The sequence below is a fragment of the Pectinophora gossypiella genome, chromosome 2 (genome assembly GCF_024362695.1).
Source record: "Pectinophora gossypiella chromosome 2, ilPecGoss1.1, whole genome shotgun sequence".
Lineage (NCBI taxonomy): Eukaryota > Metazoa > Arthropoda > Insecta > Lepidoptera > Gelechiidae > Pectinophora > Pectinophora gossypiella.
Window position 1 is genome coordinate 477,165 of NC_065405.1, and position 16,546 is coordinate 493,710.

At 39.1% G+C, this 16,546-nt stretch overlaps 1 protein-coding gene across 7 annotated transcripts in view; it reads right to left on the bottom strand.

Annotated features, from left to right (window-relative positions):
* Positions 1 to 16,546, bottom strand: part of LOC126373913 (zwei Ig domain protein zig-8-like) — a 505,869-nt gene that overhangs the window by 387,635 nt on the left and 101,688 nt on the right. The gene's annotated exons all lie outside the window — the stretch shown is intronic.

Here is a 16,546-nt window from a genome sequence, read left to right on the forward strand (position 1 = left end):
GGCGGGGGGGGGGTGTGATATGTACTTTTTGAAACGGTTGCAGAAACTGTTAAAATTGACACAGAACAGATTGGAAAAAAATGCCAGTGACACAAAAAAATATTCTTCTTTATTTTGTATGAATGAAACGACTGTGATAGCAGTTCTGTCCAAAAATAAATCGCCAACTGGGAAGGCCATAGCAGCTCTGTCACTGCGGGTTGTCAAAAAGCGACTGCTATGGCCTTTCCGTCCGTCAACGTGTTAAAACCCCAAACAATACAATACATAAGTATTTATTGTAAAAATTGACATAAAGAATGAGATAAGATAGTCCATATGGTGTCATTATTGCTAAGGTAGCAATCACACAAATTAATCAAAACAATGAACCATCAATCATATATCAATCAATCAATCAATAATAATCAATGGTTTGGTATGTAACAAAATGAATAGTGAAAGTAAACCTAGTTTAATAACTAATATAGTCAACATTTTTCCTTATGTGTTTGACGGTTATGTATGTATGTACGTATCTATGTGTATTATGGATGTCTATAATTAAAAATATACCTAAGTCAAAAACTTAAACCCCCTGAAAAGTATAAGAAAGAAGAAAATAGGCATATTTCTCTGAAATTTTTCCGAATAGTTTAGTAAAAGCCGTGGTAGCCCAGTTGGTAGAACGCTTGCCTCTCACTTTGAGGTCGCAGGTTCGAATCCAGCATAAGCCTAAACCGCAATAATTGTCGAATTTGTTTTCGAATTCATGTTTGGATTATAAATGATTATCTCGTGCTTAGCGGTAAAGGAAAACATCGCGAGGAAACCCACATTTTAGAGAAATGCATTTTCGGAGGTATGTGACCTATCCTGTATTGGGCTGGTTTTCAGTTCGCGGGTTGGAAGGTCATAAAAACCGGACCTGTCAAATCTTCATGTTAGGTAAGCGGACCCTGTGAAAAAGCGGGATAATGCTAGGGGGGTGAGTGATGTTTAGTAGATAGTCGTGGTCGTATGCTATGGTAAGCAAAGTCTTAAGACAAATTGGTATTCGAGATTGGCAGCGCTAGAGTAGGTACCTACATAATGTTTGCTATAAATTGACTCGAAAAACTTGAATCGAATTTTAAGTTTACACTTGGAATATTAAGTTGCGAGTGAAGTTTATTTATTTCGTGCAAATGTACTTTTTACGAGATTTTTCTAGAATATGAATACTAAAATATTTTTATTGAAAGCTTAGGTTACATTAAATATGTTTCTATAAAGTAAACTTAGTTTTAAATAAGATTTTATTCAAAAAGTATAGTGCCGATTCGAATTCGAACTTAATTTCAATATAATTTGACCGGACTAAAACTATCTTCCCTTTCTTGCACTTATTGTTAGTGAAGGACGGCACTAGTTGAAGTACTGTTTAACTACAATTAGGTTAAGTTTGTATTACAAACGTAAAAATTAACCAAATAAAAATCATATGAAGACACTTGTTGGGCTGCGTTTCCATTGACGCGGAGCTGTGCGGAGATGAGCGGAGATGTGCAGGACTGGACCAATCACCGTGAGGGAGAGAGTTGTCAAGATCGTCTTCGTTTTTCACTCTCTCGAACTCTGTGATTGGTCAAATCCGCACATCTCCGCTTTTCTCCGCCCATCTCCGCGTCAGTTGAAACCCGGCCTTCAATCACTGCGTTCGAGAGAGCGAAAAACGAAGACGCTCTTGACAACTCTCTTCCTCACGGTGATTGGTCGATTCCTGCACATCTCCGCTCAGCTCCGCATCAATGGAAACGCAGCCTTAGCAGCTTACGGCCATTTAAGACTAGAGTAAGATCCAGCAAGGGTTAGGTCAGCAGCGCCTGATACGAATAGGTGTGGGGCGGAAAGTTACCAGTCTATACGCAGTAATATTCTTTATTCAAGGAAAAAGTACATTTAATTTGAATACATCAGATTGTTACCAGCTTTTAATCAACTAGTTGTGTACATAATGTATTACTGAATAATGATTTAGATACGCGACACTTCAAACATTTATCTACTCGAGTTCCAATAAAGATTGACTGTGAAAATTACAATTTTCAGCATTTACACTCGAAATGTAATTACGACGCCGTTTAAGAAGATTATAATTTAATATTTATGTTAGAAATATGTTGAAAATTCACATAATATTCTGATTCTGTGCTTATATTTAGAATTTGCAAACTAAAGTTAAAAAATGTCCCATCCGTATAATCGTCTATAATCGCGATTACGATTACTAGCGCTAGTAATCGTCTGTCACCAATAGTCACCAATAGTGCAGAGAAGACATACGAGGCTATATCCGAGCAATTTTACAGGACCAAAGACTAAAACTTTAAGTATGAACGGGATAGAAATATAGATAGAAACATCTCGAACCAAATAAAAATAAATATAAAAAAATACTTAAACAACACCTTTTAGACTCGTGTCCTAGCTAATTTATGTTATTAATTGTTAATTTCAGTGTGTTCCTACTTACAATTGACTATTAGATATAAGTTCATATTATTAGTAGAGACTCTTTCCTGCAGACAAACTGTTTAAACAGTTTTGCAGGGCATTGACAAATTGTATTTTTAGTGTTAAGATTTAATAAATAAATAAATAAATAAAAAATCATCACATCAGCGTCAAAACTAGAATGGCAAATCAACCATGTTAAAATTGACGTTTCTATTAAATACTTACTAAGTTAAAATCTCGCACCAAACAAAGGATATGACCACCTGTAATCGTAATGGCACGACCTTCCATTTCCGCAACCTCCCCCCCACCTCTACCTTCGACCATAAACTGTCAATAGCCACCAACTATAAAATATACTCGGCGGAGCGAAGAATCAATCACTAGCCCGCCTTACTTATAACTCGATAGAACTACCACAGGGCTGCCGGACGATGTGAATGTGGCTTAATGGAAAACAAAGAAAAGAGAAGGAAGTTTCTAGAACTAATCTAATAGCGAACAACTTCACGCATAAAATTAAATGAAGAGTAAGTAAAAAGTAGGAAATCCTTTTCTACGTTATTGTAGTATTGTCTAGAATCGTAGGCAGAGCGAGAAGTGTACGTATTTCGCAACCACACTTCTCATCGTAACACAAATACCATATGTGTCTTATAACCTCGTAAAAAATAAAAAATAAACATACTAACACGGCCCTTTGCGGCAGCCAACCACGGTATTATAATCCGCAACGTATAAGCGTATATTCTTGAACCCACAGCCCTGGCTCCTTGCAATAAAACCGGCGTAAACCCGTATAAACCGGATCCGGCTTTTAACGGCGGCCGTAAACGGACCGCGGCCGAGCCGAGCCGCTCGCCGCGCTGCTCGCCTGTTGAACCGAGCCCTCATAAACATGCTCGTAAACCGGCAACTTCGTAAAAATATGGCTTTATAGCGCCTTTGATTACGTGAAATGTATGCTACAGTAAAATGAGAGGATAAATAATAATAGCACGCCGCAGTGTCGTGCCGGTGCTTGTGTAAATATTGATGGGCCATCGTCGCTTTGGTGGCCATCAACCTATGATGTGGGAGCCCAGCAGACACTTCCAAATTACGACTGCGCTGCGGTATCGTCATAGCAATTTAGTTTACGCAGATCTTTTCCAATTTCACAAACAAAGCTTCATGTAAACGTGAGACGTTTAATGCAATTTAGAAGTTTTTACTAAAACTAGGTATACAAATCTCTTCAGAGACACAGGCTGAGGTTGAATTTCAGAGCTAGACAAACTTATCCCCGCTCAAAGTTGTGTAGATAAGAAGTTTTAAGGAAAACAAGCATCAACCGTCCAGCGGTAGTTGGAAAGAAGTTGTTTGTGAAGTTGGTAGTACTATGCCTTTTGTATGTATAATACTAGCTTTTGCCCGCGGCTTCACTCGTGTTAAATTCGGGGTAACACGATTCTCCTTTCCTAATGTACCATTTTTTACCTTCCTACCTTGAAAACTGCGAAAAGTCCAATATAAATCCCTCTTTGAAGGGGTTTCCAAAATTTTTTTGTTAGTCGCAAGTAGTCCGCATATTAATTTTAATTTTATACCTTGATAATTGCGCTCCATACAAACTTCCGCCCCCCATTTTAGGAAATTGGGGAGTTAGAACATACATACATACATAAACTCACGCCTATTTCCCACCGGGGTAAGCAGAGACATAGAATTCCATTTGCTTCGATCCTGATACACTTCTCTTGCTTCCTCCACATTCATCAATAGCTTCATACACGCACGCCGGTTCAGAATAGATCGTACTTTTCTAAGGACATCTCCAATTTGGTCAATGTAAGTCCTTCTAGGTCTTCCTCTGCGAGCCCTACCATCAACTTTTGCTCTATATACCGCTTTCCCAATTCTATCCTTCACCCGGAGTAAGAAAGAGACAAAAAATAGCCTATGTTTCTCTCCATCCGTTCAACTATATCCACTTAAAAAAAAACACGTCAATTCGTCGCCTTTGCCGTGAAAGACGGAAAAAAACCAGACAGACTCACACACACACTTTCCTATTTATAATGTTAGTTTGGATTTATGTAGAAAGGTATTGCGTCACTCGGAAACTTACACCAGGACTTTAGATGTCACGAACTATGAATAAGCGAGCTAGAAAAACAAATCATCGACATGATTAATACAGTTGTCAAGTTCTTCAGTAGTCTTAACAAGGGTTTCAGAACCCTTACGTACAAAGAAACTTCTGTAAGTATGAAAAATATATTTTCTCATATATTTTTTTTCGTAAGTCAGGAAACCCCCTCCAGTTGAATGAGGGGAGGCCTGTGCCCAGCGGTGGGACGTTTATAGGCTATGTTATGTTATGTTATATCAGGCAGGACCGAAAGAAAATCCATAGTCTCTGCTTACCCCGATGGGAAATAGGCGTGAGTTTATATACCTACGTATGTGTGTTTTTTTTCCATCTACCTGAAAACACCACGGTGCAGTTTGTTCTTTTTAACAAGTATACTTATTTTGGAAAACTAGCTTAGGGTTATAACTATAAATAAAATAATTATTTTATGGTAATTTTATGGTTTAGTACGATCTACTCTGAACCGGCGTGCGTGTATGAAGCGAATGATGAATGTGGAGGAAGCAAGAGAAGTGTGTCAGGATCGAAGCAAATGGAATTATATAGTCTCTGCTTACCCCGGTGGGAAATAGGCGTGAGTTTATGTATGTATTTTATGGTAATCCGCTAGATATAAAAAACACGATCATAAATAACACTCTCATGTCGTAATTTATTACAAGAGTACTTATTTATTTCTTTATTTTCCTTATAGCGTTCAGAATATACACATAAAGTGACCTTTCTGAGGTCGTGCGAGTATGAACTGCTAAGTAGAAACAAAGGACGGGAAAGCAGTCTGTTTCCACAATAATTACCTATTTCTGCAACTACTTAGCTTCTGAACTGGCACAATAACCGTTTCCTCCTCCAAATAAGGTCGGTAATGCTCCTACTTGCAATGAAAACGCGAAACTAAGCACGAACTTACTATAAACCAGTCGTGTAAGAAGTTCTAATAACCAAGTTATATGAAATACAGAATAGAATAACGATAAAAGGGATCCTAGGCTTTACCATGAAACGTTGTTCAGAACATAGATTGAAATTAAAACACATAATAACGGGTTCTTACCGCGTTTAAAGCAGGAATATGAGACTCCCGATATTTACTACCTACTCCACTCCAATCTCATCAGTCATCCCGTGATCATGGCACTTGCAACAGTGTCGAAATATCGGTAGTCTTATATCCTTGCTTTAAAAGCGATAAGAACCCGTTGTTATGTGTTTTAATTATGATAATAACCGCGTAAACTTAAAACAATGTATACGTAATTTGATTGACTTTGTCAGTCAATTTATTAAATAGTCATCCTAAACTGGCATTACGTTGTAAACCGTTCCCAATCCTCAATCACAATTCGTCTACAAGCTCCAGAACGTGAGCAATCACCCCTTTATGCCGCAATTTTTGCAACCAGTCAAAAAGCCATCAACAAAAACCCGTCAAATTGAAAATGCATTCATCAACTCGCGCCCGGGAGATATCAGCATGTCGGCGAGTTCCTTTTTTTGCATTCAAATACAGATTTTTTAATGTAAAAAACGAAGCTTCAGACATTCTGAAGCTAGTATGTGAGTTGTTCACAGAGCATAAAGCAAATTTATCTTTCGTTACATGAACTAACGTCATTTTCCTGTAGGATTAGAGGGCTGCGGACTTTTGTTTACATTGCTTTTGGTATCTCTCACTGTTTCCACGTTCATTTACTCGTTCAAATCTGTTTTATCATTTCATTTTAAGAGACGAGTATGCTTTAAACCCATTCCGGTTAATAGAACAGTGAAATTCAACGTAAAGTCTCGGGACTTACAATTCTTTTCATTTTATTGGACTAAAACCGATACTTCATTGCCTTCTGTATGCAGCCAACCGAATTAAACTGTAGTGGGACCAACCACCAATCAAAGACAGTGGTGCAAAACAAAGCAATTCTGTAAAGTACGACCGCAACACAACACGAAACTGATTACACGATCGTACGCAGCGCAAACAAGTACAACCTTAGCGCAACGCAGCGCAGTCGAGCGCTTTCCAACGCCTACGAGAATTTTCGAGTATATTCCACAGTAAGTATTTGCGAGAATTCACGGTTATTCCAGTATAGGAACGAATGTTAGCGGCAACTATTAATCAGTATAGTGCATTCAGGAGGATGTAGATTGCAGAAGGAATGTTCGAATTGGGCTCTTTCCGTCACAGTCATGCCATTCGTCTTCCAGCGTAGCTGCTCTGGTACACTTACTAGCTCTGTAAATGCCACAAAATGTATGGGCTACGTTTATTTTTACCTCTGAGAGAATATGGTGGAAATGTCTCAAAAACATAATAGGTATTTGATTTTATTGAATTTCGATTTCATTTTGAAACTAGTTTCGCCGTTTTATTCCTTTCACTTTCAAATGAGAGTAAGTAATTATATTATAATGGATGGATGGAGGAGCTCGGTGGCGCAGCGATAAACGCACTCGGTCTGCGATTGTTGAAGTTAAGCAACTTTCGCAAAGGCCGGCCATAGGATGGGTGACCACAAAAAAAAAAAGTTTTCAACTCGAGCTCCTCCGTGCTTCGGAAGCCACGTTCAGCCGTTGGTCCCGGCTGCATTAGCAGTCGTTAATAACCATCAATCCGCACCTGGGCCCGCATGATGGTTTAAGGCCCGATCTCCCTATCCATCCATAGGGAAGGCCCGTGTCCCCAGCAGTGGGGCAGTTAATGGGCTGATGATGATGATAATTATAATAACATCGTAGCATTAATTTAGAAATGTACGGAATGTCAAATTTCTCGATTCATTCCATGCGGATCCAGATGCGAGACGGCGAAATGTTAATCACTTATTATGGCAGAATAGCACGACTGTTTAAACTTAAACTGTAATTGACGTTCCATTTACAAAAAGTTGATCAACTACCTACTAAAAATTTCGTAGTCGGTCAACGAGCGCAGCCGCAGAGAGGGCGAGTGTCACAGTGGGCAATAAATCACCGCGGTGCATTTAGCCCGGCAAGGCGGCCGGCCGCGGAATGCACCCGCCTCATTCATTCTGTTCAAAATACGACCGCCGGAGCATTCTACCAACACTGCGCTTCTACTAATTCATACTCTCTGACCCGAAATTAAATGCCATGTACCGGTTATATACGCGCGCCGTATACAGCCGCAGATGCTATATAGGGATGCCATCGTCTAATTAAATTAACTACTAAATAGTAGAAACCGCATTGTCACGTAATTACTATTGCTATTGTGAGCTGGTTATAGGCCTAACAGGTGGCAACAAATGAATCTCAAGATACAATAATTATCAAGATTTGAACTTAGAATTATTACAAAATGAAAAATGTACGATTAACTTGATCGATATGTTATTTATTTACTTATTGTTATTGTATGATGATGTATTACCCAAGCATGAATTCAAACTCATGAGATCGAATTCATTGGCTAGACACTACATTGTAAGTCAAGAGTTGTGAGTTGTAGTTGTGTGTGTATTATCTATATAACTATAAACGTTTAAAATTTTCTTTGTACGCGTAACAAAGAACGTTCAACATTCCTTGACACTTGCCCACCCCAATATAGATGTTCATAACAGTTAGTCTATAAATATCTTGAAGACCCGAGTGTGACGAGGCGTGGAGTATAATGAGCTGGTATAAATCAGGATGACGGACAGACAGACAGACGAACGTGATTAACATAACGCGACGGGCGGAGCCGGGCGGGATTATTTATATCGCGGGATAAAACTAATGAGCGACACAATGACATCAAACCGTATGACTTTAACTTCTGGTATCATCGTATCTATAACGGCGTACGTATATCGGCCTCCGTAGTACAGTGGTTGCGCGTTGAGCTCACGATCTGGAGGTCCCGGGTTCGATTTCCGCTAGAGACATATCACATAAATAGTTTATGGTCCTTAGTTTGGTTAAGACATTACAGGCTGATCACCTGATTATACATTGTTTTAAGTTTACGCGGTTATTATCATAATTAAAATATATAATAACGGGTTCTTACCGCGTTCAAAATACGGATATGATACTCCCGATATTTCGACACTGTTGCAAGTGCCATGAAAATTAAAATCGGGAGTCTCATATCCCTATTTTGAACGCGGTAAGAACCCGTTATTATGTGTTTTAATTATGATCACCTGATTGTCCGAAAGGAAGATGATCCGTGCTTCTGAAGGCACGTTAGGCCGTTGGTCCCGGTTGTTACTTACTGATGTAAGTAAATAGTCGTTACATGAGCCATGTCAGGGGCCTTTGGCGGCTCAATAGTAACCCTGACACCAGGGTTGATGAGGTTGGTATCCCACCTCACAATCCACACTATAGAAGAAGATCGTATCTATAGCGTTATCTCGTTTCCCTTTACCTAACTTGAAGATTGGCAAGTGTGGTTTTTACGCGAGCGACCGCCAATCTGGCGGGTTAGCCAAGTTGCAAACGAATACGACAGAGATAAAAATATAATAGGATTGACATAAGGTCACATGTCCCTCATATCAAGAAGTCACGTATCTATAATGATGAGTCTAACTACATTACAAACGAATGCAGATATTTTCGTTGTGACCGTATAAATAGTTTGTGAATTTCCGATTATGTAGTATTTATTTATTTTATTTTTACAGTTTTACATTTAGCCATTACAGTAAAAACCAATTCGACCAAAACAAACACACAACAGACTAAACAATTATTTTTTTTAACTAGAACAATAGCAAAATGCCACATCTGTGAATTTGTATGGTAAGGTATACAATATACAAAAGTCGTTATTCAGTAGTTATTTCAGTAGTATTTTAAAAGAATAGTGTGAGATGCGATGAAGTGCGAGGGAAAATAAACAGGATAAGAAAGTTTACGTTACAGCTGCGGTTAGTCCATACCGGGATTATTTTGGGCTCCCCGGCCGGCCAACAACACCCCGTATATACCGATAAATGTCCAGCGAAGAATCCCAGGACTTCATAAATTTATCACTCACTTGGTTTAGCTGGAAAGGAGTGATAGCATAGTTTAGGAGTAAAAACATTTGCTTAGGTGATTTACTTAGGTCCTTTTTGGAATCAAATGAATTATACTAAGTTCCACATTATGACTATCACAATATTAACCAAGATTATTGTACAGGTGCGAAGTAAAGGTATTGTATAAAATAATATAAAATATTGTATTTTTTTTAATTTATTTTCCATTCCATACTTTTGCGACGGGAAATTCCAATTGATATTAACTCAAAATCATGGTCTGAATCATCACACTCAGTATTCGTGTGTGTCACTAACACCTTGAAATTTCAAAAATAATAAAGTTGAACTATAACTGCAGTAACTATCCTGTTAAATCCACTTTAGACCGTTAGTGTAACACCCGTATATTTTATCCACTAGATATTGGTGCTAATTCCTGTAAACACCATTTAATTTTATTTTAAGGTATATCTATCATTTTCTTATCCGCCGAAAAGAAAAGGGACGGGTAATCGACAAGCATAAATTTTATGGAACACACGTCAATTTTAAGCACAAATCTAAAACAACCGTCTAAAAATTTTACAATGGCCAATAACCCGACAGAATTATGTAGCACACGTCAAACGGTTTGCATACCAGCGAGATACCTTTTTGATTCGCCCGGGTTATTCATTCATTTACTCATTCTTCCTAAGATTAAGAGCTGTCAATCATCCGTCCCTTTCCTTTTCGGCGGATAAGAAAATGATAGGTATAACTTAAAGTAAAATTAGGATGTGTCTGCAGAAATCGGGGCCATTATAATATTAAACTTCGTCCAAATCTATCGTCGAACGAACATCAAGTGTCTGTAGGATATTTATTTTTTATTTGTGGTTATGTTCACCCCGCTATGGAGCACGGCCGTGACTCTACGTTCATCATCTGATCTCATCATCTCCCTAGCGCTATCTCTTTCTCACAGGGTCCGCTTAACTATCCGGCGAAGTTCTTTTTATTTATTTTTCTTTTGATTTTTTTATTGATTTTGTATATTTGTGAATTTATGTGTGTACTTATGTTAAATTCTCACTACGTCAAATTTCAGAAGCCTGAAATTCCATGGACTTTTCTTAGTGTAATGCGAAGATGATATTGAGAGTAGTGAGTACATTCTGACCGCGAACACAAATAAACGCAGCAGTTTCCTGCATCTCAGTGCAGATCTCTTAAAATATCGCGCATTAACGAGGTGCGTGTGCGCATTAATTGCTTTATAAATAGCATACAGTTAATATCACTCTGCGAGTGTCCCAGTGAGCGCGACGGGCGAGTATAAATATAGGTTTTATATAAGATAAGCTCACGACTACATCCCAATTGGGGTAGTCAGAGGTACATCCATCGCAAGATGAACTGAGCACCCACACGTTACCGAACTTTCTGTTTATTTTTAAAATACTGCGTTTCAACTAAATCACATAAAGAAATAACAAGAAGAAAGAAAATAAATTATTTTAGAACTAAGTAGGTAGGTACACAGAAAAGAGGAGTGAACAAAATAATTAATTTAAACCTTATCTCTAAAAAGCGACATCAGCTCAGCAAAAAGTTGTGACACTCCGACGTAGAGGTGCCCCAAAAATACTAAAATATTTAAAATAAGCTTAAATCTTAACAAATAGGTAAGTACTTAGTTAAAATCTCCCACCGAACAAAGGATATGACCTGTAATCGTGATTTCATTTTTCTTTCTGATTTGTCCCCACCGGGATTTAAACCAGGGACGTCGGGATCGTGAGCACAACGCTCAACCACTGGGTCATGGAGGACGTTGTCCCGTCGATAAAGACAAGCACGTACCGCTTAGGTTACAAGCGCACAGACATGCGTCGAGAGAAAGCCAGAAATAAGATTGTCTCCTTCGCTATGATTAGGCAATTTCGGCGCATCTCCATTTCAAAAGGGAACAACGAATTAAACAGATTTATGTTATAATTAGTTGTAAGTATAATTATTTTGTAGCGGGCCTACCTACTAGGTGGACCGACGATCTGGTGAAAGTCGCGGGAAGCCGCTGGATGCGGGCAGCGCAGGACCGATCGTCGTGGAGATCCTTGGGGGAGGCCTATGCCCAGCAGTTTGGCGTCATACGGCTGATGATGATGATGATGATAATTATTTTAATTATCGATCGCCATCGACTCGCAAAGAAGAATTTTAATTATTGTAATTCGTGTATTTTTATTTTTTTATTAATGTATGTATGATAATGTTTCACTCTCACAGGCTTGCTGGAAGAAATTTCTGTTAGAAATAAGTTGTGCCTTTTGCCTCTCCTCATGTTGTCATGTTGTGTGTCTGTGTTATACTGTGTACAATAAATAATTAAAATAAATAAATACCTAAAATAAGAGTAAGTTTATCCTGTAAATGTTTTGTAAATTTTTGTGCAATAAAGTGTTTTATTATAATTTGGTAGTAGGCTGAGCTGTAGGCCATCTACGGGGTCCACAGGTGGCGGATAGTGGAACGGCCATCAGATATGATGGTTAGCTGCGAATATAAAAATAAGCAGTCCCCGACCAAACAGCGACAGGATTAGCAGAACGTAGTGGGTAGCTCACTGGGACGGGCTAACCTATAAAATGCTACTTAGGTTCTATGACGATCTTGTGACGTAGCGAGTAGGCGCCGCTACTTTTAAAGCGCACCCCTGATGCCGGGCAGCAGCGGTATCAGTCCTGGTTGGAGGCCGAGGAAATGGAATCTGGTAGGGCTCTAGCTAGAACATCGGTCGGTGTACTGCGGAACGGAAGGCGATTGGGGCAACCACCGTTCTAGACGCCCTATCTATGGAGTAATGGCGATTACTCCACCGACAAGAGCGCAGCTCTTAAATAAAGAGAGAGATTATAATTTGTATGTCGTTTCCATATCTCTTTCCATATCGCGTGCGTGGGGCCGAAGCCAACACGTAGAGGGCCCACAAAAAGCTCCCGCGCCGCCGCTCTTCCAACAATAAATACATATGATCACGCTTATTTCCCATTGGGGTAGGCAGACACCTCGGAATTTCATTTACTACGATCCGGGACACACCACATCACTTTTGTTTTCTCTCTCTCATCAAAATGTTCATAGACGCTGATATTCAGTTCGCGGCGTAATCGCTAACAGCCGGCCGTACATTACAGTACATTCCACAGTATTACACACCCGCAATGTAAAGAAGCGTTTACAGTTTACACTACGCGGCTTACTCATATGAACTGCTTCTGTAAATAAAACAAAACATTAATTGTCCGCGCTGCGTTTTAGCCGGTAATTAAACAGATTTAGGTAGAGTAATTGCTGTTCCCTGTAACCGCTACCGACTGTATATATACTCATAGTCTTATTACAGCTTCCCTTTGAACTAAATGCAATGAGTCACATAACTACCAGCTTTAAGGCTAGGTCTTTAGAATGACAGAACGATAATCTTCACAGTAATATCGTTTAGAATAAGCAGTGCCACAAGTCAACATATTTTCTTCTATCGTGTGAGTTTAATTACCAACCTCATAAACCGTGTTCGGGTTACTATTAAGCCGCCAAAGACCCCTGACATGACTCATGTAACGACTATGTACTTACATCAGTAAGTAGTAACCGATACCAACGAAACAACAAACAAAAAAAAACAAAAATACTATTATTTTTGTATATATAATATATATATATATATATAAATATATATATTACTATATGTATATGTGTAGGTATATGTTTCTGCCAATATTTTTTCTTTTATAATAGAATATGTTTATTAATCAACAAACTTAAAAATTACTGGCGGACCCCGCGCTAAGGGAAATCCTGTATCGCGGAGGTCCTGAACGTACGTTGTGTACCCGAGAAATGAGAAAATAGAAAATTATCACGTCAAATCTTTACAACGCCATCTGTATTATTTGTGGGGAACATAACCTAGAAAGTCATTCATTACCAAAGGACTCAAGTTTCCCCTGGCAAAAATTAAGGATAATTTCGCTTCGTATTCCCCTTATACAGTCCGTTGCAACCGTTAAACAGATCCTTGACAAACGAGCGGCCGCCATTTTAATCTTAATTAGTGCCCTCGGACAATCAATTCCCTTCAACAGTAATTTAGAACAAAATCACGAAACGAGAATTGCTTATTTAATGAAAAATAATTCTTTATCATTAACGCTGTCATAATTCCAACTTTTTGGCGGTCGAGAAAAAGTTTTTTGCAAAGTACTTAATATTCTGGCACAGGGGGCTGGCGGTTCTGAAATTAACAAGAACAAACTTCTGCCAACATAAAGATGTACAAACAAAGCCTTTGATATAGAGCCGCTTTTTGTGAGAAAAATAAACGAATTTACTTTAAGTGTTGCCGGCATGACTCAGCTGAGATAGCTCGCCTTCCAAGTCATGGCTCTGTCAACGAATATTTGATTTCGAGGCGTGGAAATTCAAAGCCCGTATGTTTCATACAAGCAGAGAATAAAATCTATCATTTTCGTAATAATCTATTCGTTTATAGAAAAAGAAAACCTCCGACCAAATAAAAGTGCTCAATTATTATGACAAATGGTTAAAAATGCTAAACCCAAAAGCAAAAAAATAACTTATCCCACATATGCTTGCAAGCAAACTGAGCGTGTATCATTCCTGTCACACTTAACCAACGACCTGATGACCTTGAAGACCTGAACCGATTTCCACCAAACATAGCTAAAAACACTCTCGACTGATATACCTTTCAAACAAAAAAACCGCATTGAAATCGGATCATCCGTTTGGGAGCTACGATGCCACAGATAGACACACACACACACACAGAAACGTCAAACTTATAACACCCCGTCGTTTTTGCGTGGAGGGTTAAAAAAGTAGTTAAATAAAAAGAAACATTTTATTTGAGAACAGTCTTTTGATTTGAATCTGTATTCTCTGCGGAGATCGCGTGGCTTAACTTTGAAACTATGTCACAATAACTTTTTTGACAAATTAAACTGCAAGTCTCATTAAATGTCAAGTTTTATAGTGCGACAGGGTTCTAAAGTGGGTACATGATATTGCTCATGACTGTACTATGCACACCTGCCAACTCCTTCGGCTATACAGGCGTGATGCTATGTTGGTTATATTATGCTATGTTTTAATTCTTCTTCTGTCGTGTGGGTTGTTGTGAGGTGAATTACCAACCTCATCAACCCTTGTGTCAGGGTTATTATTGAACCGCCAAAGGCCCCTCAAAATGGCTCATGAATGTAACGATTACTCACATCAGTAAGTAGTAACCGGGACCACCGACTTAACGTGCTTTCCGAAGCACTGATCAGTGATCATTTTACTTTCAGACAATCAGGTGATCAGCCTGTAATGTCCTAACCAAATTGGGGATCACAAAGATGATTTTTGTGATATGGCCCCACCGAGAATCAAACCCGGGACTCCCGGATCACAGAGGCCGTTTCCGTTTGGGAATGTTTTGCTTTGAAATATTGACTAATTTCTATTTTGATATTGTAACATGTAATTTTATTGAAGCCGCATTTATACCCGCTAATTATCACTTCGAGAATATTTTATGGTCACAGTTTATGGGTGGGTGATGGCCTATTTATTTCAATTTTATTGTTTTATGACTAGCACTATCTCTTTCTGGCACTCGTGGTGAATGAAAGACGACACTAATATAACTATCAAACTAAAAAAAATAAGTTTTGTCCGCTAGAAACATCACCACTCCAAACGTAATAGGAAGTAGTGGGACAAAAAGTTAATATAGCTGGCAATTGTCCAGAGCAAGTGACCCGTCCCCATCGGAGCTGCGAGGGTGACGTCCTGCGGTGGAACATCCAAGAGCAAGTAGGCTAGTCAATACAAATAATCACGCCCGCAATCATTAACGGAGTGAGCAGAGTCACAAGTAAACATGAAACAACTTGCAATCACTTTTGATACGAAATACAATATAGTAAATATAGTAAAAATACATTAGATATTATAATTAGATAGGTAGTACAACAGGTGGCCTTATTGCTAAGGTATCATCTCTTCCAGGCAACCTTTAAATAAAAAGTTGAAGTTGAAATACTAAGATGGATATGATGAACGTAAGGTGATCAGCCTATTGGGTGTACTATGGGACCACGGTCTTCTTCTATCGTGTGGGTTGTGAGGTGGAGTACCAACCCCATCAATCCTGGTGTCAGGGTTACTATTGAGCTGCCAAAGGCCCCTAACATGGCTCATGTAACGAATACTTACTTACATCAGTAAGTAGTAACCGGGACCACAAAGTAATTTTTGTGATATGTCCCCACCGGGAATCGAACCGGGAATCGTTCGTGAGCCCAACGCTTAACCTCTGGACCACGGTGGCTTCAAATGAAATAAAATAAATAAACACCTACAAACAACAACACTGCCAACGTAAAAATAAAATACACGTCGTGATTACTTTATTGTTGTGGTGAGAGCAACTGTAGCTGTGATTCAGAGATTCAGAGATGCACCGTAAGTGCTAAGTAGTTGCGCACGATTACGAGAGAACAACCGTAGAGACAGGCACCCGCCATTTGTCTCCAAAGAGAAGTGCAGAAAGGTGCGGTGTAGGGGTGTGTGTATGTTGCTCTAGTTTCACGCTTGATTCCTTCGTCGTCAGGTATTTTTATACTTTTTATACCAAATCACACACAGGAGCTCGGTGGCGCAGCGGTTAACGCGCTCGGTCTGCGATTGTTGAAGTAAAGCAACTTTCGCAAAGGCCGGTCATAGGATGGGTGACCACAAAAAAAAAAAAGTTTTCATCTCGAGCTCCTCCGTGCTTCGGAAGGCACGTTAAGCCGTTGGTCCCGGCTGCATTAGCAGTCGTTAATAACCATCAATCCGCACTGGGCCCGCGTGATGGTTTAAGGCCCGATCTCCCTATCCATCCATAGGGGAGGCC